A 9,374-nucleotide genomic window follows, 5' to 3' on the forward strand; every position below is an offset into this window, starting at 1 on the left:
CTCCACCAATCACCGTCCAGATTAAATCTATCCTCATTTTTATTGGCTGCCACTGAGGACCCGAGACACTAACCCACATTTTCGAATGTCTTTTTTTTTCTCCCCTGGCTGCCCACACAACCCACCTACCCAGGTATCAAAAACATCCAACTGACCTGGCGTTTATTAATTACTTCTTGTCGCAAAATTTACAACAAATTCCGCTGCTATCCGAAGTTCGTAAGATGATGCTAATATGGAAGCAGTTTCTGGCGAATACTGGATGATGACATTTATCAGATATGGTAAAAAAAACAGGAGAGAGTAGTTTCCATGCAGGTATCCGGACGTGGGTCGCCTCCCCTACACAAGCCCACATACTTATTGAACTCACTAGTACAACCACCTAACTCGCCATTTAAAATCTTTCTTCTTTATCGATGGACATCAATTTCACTTGATACAATATACTGGCAATAAAATATATATTTGTTAATAACCTAAACACTTAAACCAGTATTAATGTATAAGGTACTCAGTAAGTTAGTCTTTACTTTATATCATTATTATTATAGTCAGGGGGGGGGGGGAGCACGAATCCCATACTAGTCATACAACGTCTAGGGAAATTAAAGATAATCAAATTCGATCCAAGGAAGGGAGATTAGGTCAGGTTCCATGGAGCAAGAGCCCGTCACCAGCGTCAAGTACTCTGCCAGGTGTGGCTCCACCTTACAATTACACAGCAGCAGCTTGTAACCCCTCCTGATTAAGTACGGTCCGAAGCTTGGAAAGGTGCAAAGGTGTGCATCAAGAGAAGGGATGGACACTATGAAGAGCGACTAACAGAGCTGAACCTGATAGCCTTGGAGGAAGACTAGGGTGAACTTGATTATGATATACAAAATGCTCAAAGGAATTGGTAGGACAATAAGAAATTGTTTGAAACGCGAGGATCATTAACCAGGGTACATATGATAGATAAATACACAGATCAGTACATACATTTTCAGTCAGTGTTAGGAAAGTGGAATGAATTGAATGTAAAATTGTCTATGTAAATTCCATAAGTACCTGACACCCATTTACATATTTTTATTGCTAGGTTAGTGTGGAAAATACTGTATACATTTTCCGGAAATACGGTAATTTATAGGTAAATAGATGCCCTATATTGTATTTTTAAAAGAAGTATATTATCGAAAATGGGAAACCTGCGGCTGGGGAGGTCAGTCGCCATTTTGTTTGAATTTGGATTAGAAATGTTGGTGTAATGGGAAGAATTTTTCGTGCTCTAGAGGTTAAAATTGGGCTGACACCTCTCGAATAGGAGACGAAATTGTTGGATGTGCATTCCTGCATAACTTGAGATATCAGGCGACTGGACAAGACAGCTCCAGGAACCTCAGATAAGTCTTATGTAGTAACCTGGCCAGTGTTATTTTCATAGACAGTGAGGTTTTCTGAGTATGATACACATTAATCTCCAGTCAAATTGGTGAGTGTTATGATTAAGATATATTCTCCTTCTGTTGTATAAATGTGCATATATATATATATATATATATATATATATATATATATATATATATATATATATATATATATATATATATATATATATATATATATATATATAATAATAATTTATTATTTTTAATATACAGTCCGCAAATTTATATATTTACCAGCATTCCTGGTGTATGTATATTTCATTTATAATTAATAGGTCCAGAGCAACTTGTGGTTATGACAGTGGTAGGTATCGAAGGGGGACATTTTTTGCGACCTAGGTGTCCCAAATTCCTACTTGTCTATGTAACATTGATAAATAATAATTATCTTTGTTATCATTTACTGTTATGTACATAATTAGTTACATTCAGATAAATGCAATTTTCCACAGTTAGTAATAAAAATGTGTACATACCTGGAAACTTGCTTATAAGTCTTGCTTGGCTTAAGACTAGCCAGAGACCTCTCAGGTGTGGGCCTTACTCTCAAAGTGCTTGGTCTGTGCTTATAATCTCGCAATGTCAGCTAGGATCAAACGTGCAGGCCTGGTTAGCGCTGTGAGGCAGAGCCGAGTTTGAAGGTCCTGGGTACCCCAAGACGGCTGTGGGACGGGTGTAATGTGAGCTGTTATAATAGAGGCTAAAGAAACAATATCATATTTGTTGTTCTAGACCGTGAAATGACAGTATAGTGTAGTACTGTGAAGAGTGTAATGATACAGTGTTGCGTAAAGTGCGATGTGGAGGTATTCTGACTAGTGTGAGAGGCATAGCCTAGCTTCGTTGTGGTCAGGCAGTTAGTTTATTCGCTAGGGAAAAGCCGACACTATTTTCTTTTATAAAATAACCCCGCTAAGTTGTCCTAAGGTGGAGCACTGTCTGATGGTCTTTTAAAGGACACACAAAGGTAAGGTAACCGATGACCATGTGACGGACGGGCCATGGCAAAAACCGACCGGCAGACATGTGGGAAAGCCGTGCTCTTTGATGCTGTGAAGCAACAAGAATTGAGAAAGAGGGTTGCATCCTGGGAAGAGTACCAGTTCTGAGATATGTAAATTGAACGGTAAAGCATGACTAGGACAGTGGTGTAGCATGGAGATTTTGTGAATAGTAACTGCTGTGTAATGATAATCTATAATTCTTGTAATCTTAGAAAGCAAAACATTCAGTTTTTGGCTATAGTTGACGACTACTACTCGGGCACTTTACAAAGCATATAACCTACAGTATGTACACCACAAAATAAGTAAGGTCTTGTACAAATTTTTATTTTGGGAGATATTAGTGAAAATTATATATTTATTTTGTGTAGCACGTTTGAGCCAATCAATACGGAGTCGCGTCCGCACCTGGCTGAATGTGAACGAGGACACTTATCAACCGATGGCGAAGTAAGGTTAATTTACGTTAGGTTATTTTAGATTGGATTAAGTGCGTTTCGTTTTTAACCATTTGCACAATAAAATAATATATAATGTAAAACACTCTTAATATTACAATTCAAACTATAATTAATTGCCAGAATCTGCTGAGGAGTTAGTTAGTTAGTTAGTTTAATATGTTTATTATGCACCCCATACCCATCCTGTGGGCGGTAGTCAAAAGATTACAGAGGTACATAATTGGTCCAGGGACTGGACTCAAAAGTTTTGATAGCTGAGCAAGTTACAGAGGTAATGAACTCACAATTTACAAAGGTAATGAACTCACAATTTACAAAGGTAATGAACTCCAGGTAAGTCTGGTCACAATCATGACAAGTTACAAAGGTATTTACAGATTACAGAGGTACGTAATGGGTCCAGGGACTGGGCCCCCAAAGTTTTGATAGCTGAACTAGGTACAAAGGTAATGAGCTCACAAGTTACAAAGGTAATGAATTCTGTAGAATGGTTACTTACGTTTATACATGGCTACAATCATGAACAAATTATAGAGTAATGAGCAATTCACACTTCCACACCCAGTCACAACTGTAGTGAGTTATTGGTGCAAATATTGATTGTTGAGTCACACACCACACACACACACACACACACACACACACACACACACACACACACACACACACACACACACACACACACACACACACACACACACACACTTTAGTTTAATATCTTTATGCACCCCATACCCATCCTGTGGGCGGTAGTCAAAAGATTACAAAGGTACATAATGGGTCCAGTGACTGGACCCCAAAGTTATGATAGCTGAACTAGTTACAAAGGTAATGAACTCCAGGTAGATCTGGTCACAATCATGGCAAGTTACAGAGGTAATGAATCAGCTTCACTCCTATACATCGTTACAGTCATGAGCAAATTACAAAGTAATGAACCACTGATACGTCCACACCTGGTCACAATTGTAATGAGTTATAAATACAAATATTAAGTGGCCCGGTGGTCTGGTGGCTAAAGCTCCCGCTTCACACACGGAGGGCCCGGGTTCGATTCCCGGCGGGTGGAAATTCCGACACGTTTCCTTACACCTATTGTCCTGTTCACCTAGCAGCAAATAGGTACCTGGGTGTTAGTCGACTGGTGTGGGTCGCATCCTGGGGGACAAGATTAAGGACCCCAATGGATTAGCGTGGACGGTTACAAAGCATGGCTTGCTTCTGCAGTGTTTTAAAAACTGAGTTTGGAGAGTTGAAGGAGGAGGTCTTGCTTCTCCAGGAGGAGATTAGGAGGCTGAAGGTCCACCTCAATGGGCCTGGGAGAGTGTGTGAGGTGGTTGGAGATGTGGGGAATGAGGCTTCTAGCAGTGAGGTGCAGTCTGTCTCTCACTGTGAGGAGGCTGTAGGTGGGGAGGTAGCAACGGGTACCAGCAGTGAGGTGCAGCCCAGCACCTGCTACAAGTGGCGAGTTGTTCACAGTAATGGGAGGCGCATCAGAGTAAGGAAAGTTAAGAGTGAAGATCTGAAGGTAGGAAATCGCTTCTCTGTTCTCCAGGATGAATGTACTTCAGTGGCCAGTGAAGGTAAGGGTACTACTGCCCCTGCTAATGAAGGTAAGCGCATTCTTGTGGTTGGTGACTCTCAGGTAAGATATGTTGACCGTGCTTTTTGTAATAGGAATAAGAAGATGAGAGATAGAGTGTGCTTCCCTGGAGCTGGTGTTGGGGACATTGTCAACAGACTGGATAATATCATGTCAGGTAATGGGAACAAGCCCATTATCTGTCTCAGTGCTGGTGGAAATGATATTGGGAAGGGTAGGAGAGAAGAGCTGCTAGATAAGTACAGGTCAGCTATAGATTTCATTAAGTCTAAGGGAGGGATCCCAATCATATGTAGCATCTTGCCTAGAAGGGGAGTAGGAAATGAATGGTTGTCTAGAGCAATTGGTGTAAATTGCTGGCTAGACAGATACTGCAAGGAACTTGCAATCCCATTCATTGACAACTGGAACAACTTTTATGGCAAACATGATATGTATGCAAGGGATGGGGTTCATCTCTCTGGGGCAGGGGTGGTAGCACTTGCAGACTCGATTGAGAAGGCCATTGGTGAAATGCCTATGATTTTAAACTGATGGAAGATAGAGGTATGGGTGTGTGTGGGAAACAAGCAGGTTGCAACACTAGGGTTGGAAACAGTAAATGTATAAAAGGCATTCAGCATGAAGTTATAAATAAAGACAATAGAACAGGTCAGAAAACAAAGGGGGACAGCAGAGGGCAGCAAGGGACTAGCTCCCTTAAGGTTTACTATACTAATAGCAGGAGTGTTAGAAATAAGATAGATGAGCTAAGATTAATTGCAAGTGCAGGAAACATAGATATTATTGCTATAACAGAGACCTGGCTCAATCTGAAAGATAGAGAGATGCCATCTGAATGTCACATACAAGGCTATAAATTATTCCACACTGACAGGGTCAACAGGAAAGGTGGTGGAGTAGCGATGTATGTCAGAGACAATTTAAATTGTTGTGTTAGACAAGATATTAAATTAGAAGCGTCAGCCACTGAATCTGTTTGGTTACAGCTTCTCGAGGGCCGAGAAAAACTAATTTTGGGTGTGATTTACAGGGCCCCAAATCTTGATAGGGAGTGCAGTAAACTTCTATGGGACGAAATTCGTAAGGCATCTACATACGAAAATGTTGTGCTAATGGGAGACTTCAACTATAGACAGATTGACTGGAGCAATTTGACAGGAAATTTAGAGTCGGGTGACTTTCTTGATACGATCCAGGATTGTTTTTTAAAACAGTTTGTGACAGAGCCAACTAGGGGAAATAACCTCCTTGACTTGGTTCTTGCCAGTAGGGAAACACTAATTAATAATCTTGAGGTTAATGATGAGCTTGGGGAGAGTGATCACAAATCACTCAGTTTTAACATATCATGGAATTCCCCTAATAATGGCAATCAAGTCTCCGTCCCTGACTTTCGCTTGGCTGATTTCATAGGACTGAAAAATTACTTAGGTGGGCTGAACTGGAATGACCTGACTAGGGGTCAGGTAGGTGGTGATGGTTGCCGATATGATGCTTTCCAGGGCATAGTTCTAGCTGCTCAGTCAAATTATGTTCCAAATAGGGAAATCAGATCAAACAAAAATGATCCTAAATGGATGAACAATAGATTAAAATATCTGATTGGTCAAAAGAGAGGCATATATAGGCAAATCAAAAGAGGAGAGGGGCAATTAAGAAATCGATATATTCAGTTAAAGAGAGAAATAAAAAAGGGTATTAGAAAAGCAAAAAGAGATTATGAGGTTAAAGTTGCAAGAGAATCGAAGACTAACCCAAAAGGATTCTTTCAGGTATACAGAAGTAAGATCAGGGACAAGATAGGCCCACTCAAAAGTTCCTCGGGTCAGCTCACTGACAGTGATAAGGAAATGTGTAGAATTTTTAACACATACTTCCTCTCAGTTTTTACACAGGAGGATACCAGTGATATTCCAGTAATGATAAATTATGTAGAACAGGACGATAATAAACTGTGCACTATTAGGGTCACAAGTGACATGGTCCTTAGGCAAATAGATAAATTAAAACCTAACAAATCCCCAGGCCCTGATGAACTGTATGCAAGGGTTCTAAAGGAATGTAAAGAGGAGCTTAGCACACCTTTGGCTAATCTTTTCAACATATCACTACAAACTGGCATGGTGCCAGATAAGTGGAAAATGGCAAATGTGATACCTATTTTCAAAACAGGTGACAGGTCCTTAGCTTCGAACTATAGACCAATAAGCCTAACCTCCATAGTGGGAAAATTTATGGAATCAATAATTGCCGAGGCAGTTCGTAGCCACCTTGAAAAGCATAAATTAATCAACGAATCTCAGCATGGTTTTACAAAGGGACGTTCCTGCCTTACGAATTTATTAACTTTTTTCACTAAGGTATTTGAGGAGGTAGATCATGGTAACGAATATGATATTGTGTATATGGACTTCAGTAAGGCTTTTGACAGGGTCCCACATCAGAGACTATTGAGGAAAATTAAAGCACATGGAATAGGAGGAGAAATTTTTTCCTGGATAGAGGCATGGTTGACAAATAGGCAGCAGAGAGTTTGCATAAATGGGGAGAAATCAGAGTGGGGAAGCGTCACGAGCGGTGTTCCACAGGGGTCAGTGTTGGGCCCCCTGCTGTTCACAATCTACATAAACGACATAGATGAGGGCATAAAGAGCGACATCGGCAAGTTTGCCGATGACACCAAAATAGGCCGTCGAATTCATTCTGACGAGGACATTCGAGCACTCCAGGAAGATTTGAATAGACTGATGCAGTGGTCGGAGAAGTGGCAGATGCAGTTTAATATAGACAAATGCAAAGTTCTAAATGTTGGACAGGACAATAACCATGCCACATATAAACTAAATAATGTAGATCTTAATATTACGGATTGCGAAAAAGATTTAGGAGTTCTGGTTAGCAGTAATCTGAAACCAAGACAACAGTGCATAAGTGTTCGCAATAAAGCTAATAGAATCCTTGGCTTCATATCAAGAAGCATAAATAATAGGAGTCCTCAGGTTGTTCTTCAACTCTATTCATCCTTGGTTAGGCCTCATTTAGATTATGCTGCACAGTTTTGGTCACCGTATTACAGAATGGATATAAATTCTCTGGAAAATGTACAAAGGAGGATGACAAAGATGATCCCATGTATCAGAAACCTTCCCTATGAGGATAGACTAAGGGCCCTGAAACTGCACTCTCTAGAAAGACGTAGAATTAGGGGGGATATGATTGAGGTTTATAAGTGGAAGACAGGAATAAATAAAGGGGATGTAAATAGTGTGCTGATAATATCTAGCCTAGACAGGACTCGCAGCAATGGTTTTAAGTTGGAAAAATTCAGATTCAGGAGGGATATAGGAAAGTACTGGTTTGGTAATAGAGTTGTGGATGAGTGGAACAAACTCCCAAGTACCGTTATAGAGGCCAGAACGTTGTGTAGCTTTAAAAATAGGTTGGATAAATACATGAGTAGATGTGGGTGGGTGTGAGTTAGACCTGATAGCTTGTGCTAACAGGTCGGTTGCCGTGTTCCTCCCTTAAGTCAGTGTGACCTGACCTGACTAGGTTGGGTGCATTGGCTTAAGCCGGTAGGGACTTGGACCTGCCTCGCATGGGCCAGTGGGCCTTCTGCAGTGTTCCTTCGTTCTTATGTTCTTATGTTCTTAAATAAGTTAGACAGTCCTCGATGACGCACTGACTTTCTTGGGTTATCCTGGGTGGCTAACCCTCCGGGGTTAAAAATCCGAACGAAATCTTATCTTATCTCTTACACCCACACTAGCGCGCGCGCACATACACACACGAGGGCGCATGCACGGACATGTGCACACGAGCGTACAAATATATGCATACACACAAGGACGCACACCCACACACACACACACACCAACACCCACACACACACACCCTCACACACACCCTGAGGAGCAGTCAACTTTTACGCTGTTTTTGACAAATTCCAACTACATGTACTCCGTTACGGACAACTGGAGGAGATATTAATTAGAACTGGGTATACAACAACCTCTGATCACACAATAGAGCGAAAAATAATGTGAGGGACCTGGGAGTGGTAATGTCTGAGGATCTCACTTTTAAGGATCACAACAGTGCCACGATCACAACTGAAAAGAAAAACGGTAGGATGGATAATGAGAACGATCAAAACAAGAGATGCCAAATCAATGATGATCCTTTTCAAATCACTTGTTCTCTCTAGGCTGGAATACTGCTGTAGATTAACTTCTCCGTTCAAAGCAAGTGAAATTGCAGATCTAGAGAATATAGAGAACCTTTACTGCACATATAAGTTCCATCAAACATCTCAACTACTGGGAATGCATGGAAGCACTTGTACTCGCTGGAACATAGGCGAGAGAGATTTATCATAATCTACACACAGAAATATATCATAATCTGCACACAGAAATCACTCCCTACGAAAGTAACAGACTGAGCAGGCGATGCAAAATACCCCCAATAAAAACCAGGGGCGCCATTGGTACACTAAGAAAAAACACAATAAGTGTCCGGGGCCCAAGGCTGTTCAACAGCCTCCCACCATGCATAAGAGGGAGCTGGAAAGATACTTAGAGTCGGTGCAGGATCAGCCGGGCTGTGGTTCGTACGTTGGACTACGTGTGACCAACAGTAACAGCGTGGTTGATCAGGCCCTGATCCACCGCGAGGCCTGGTCGTGGACCGGGCCGCAGGGGCTTTGATCCCCGGTATACCCTCCAGGTAAGGTGAACAGTACAAACAAACTTACAGAGATACAATAAGACAAAATATAAGGACTGCATTTCGACCCCTCTCACCAAGTTTCCAGAGGCGAGTTTCCATTTGGGCCTGAAATATTTAGTAGTCATTTTTCCCTTGTCTC

The sequence above is a fragment of the Cherax quadricarinatus genome, chromosome 5, assembly GCF_038502225.1.
Source record: "Cherax quadricarinatus isolate ZL_2023a chromosome 5, ASM3850222v1, whole genome shotgun sequence".
NCBI classification, from domain to species: Eukaryota; Metazoa; Arthropoda; class Malacostraca; order Decapoda; family Parastacidae; genus Cherax; species Cherax quadricarinatus.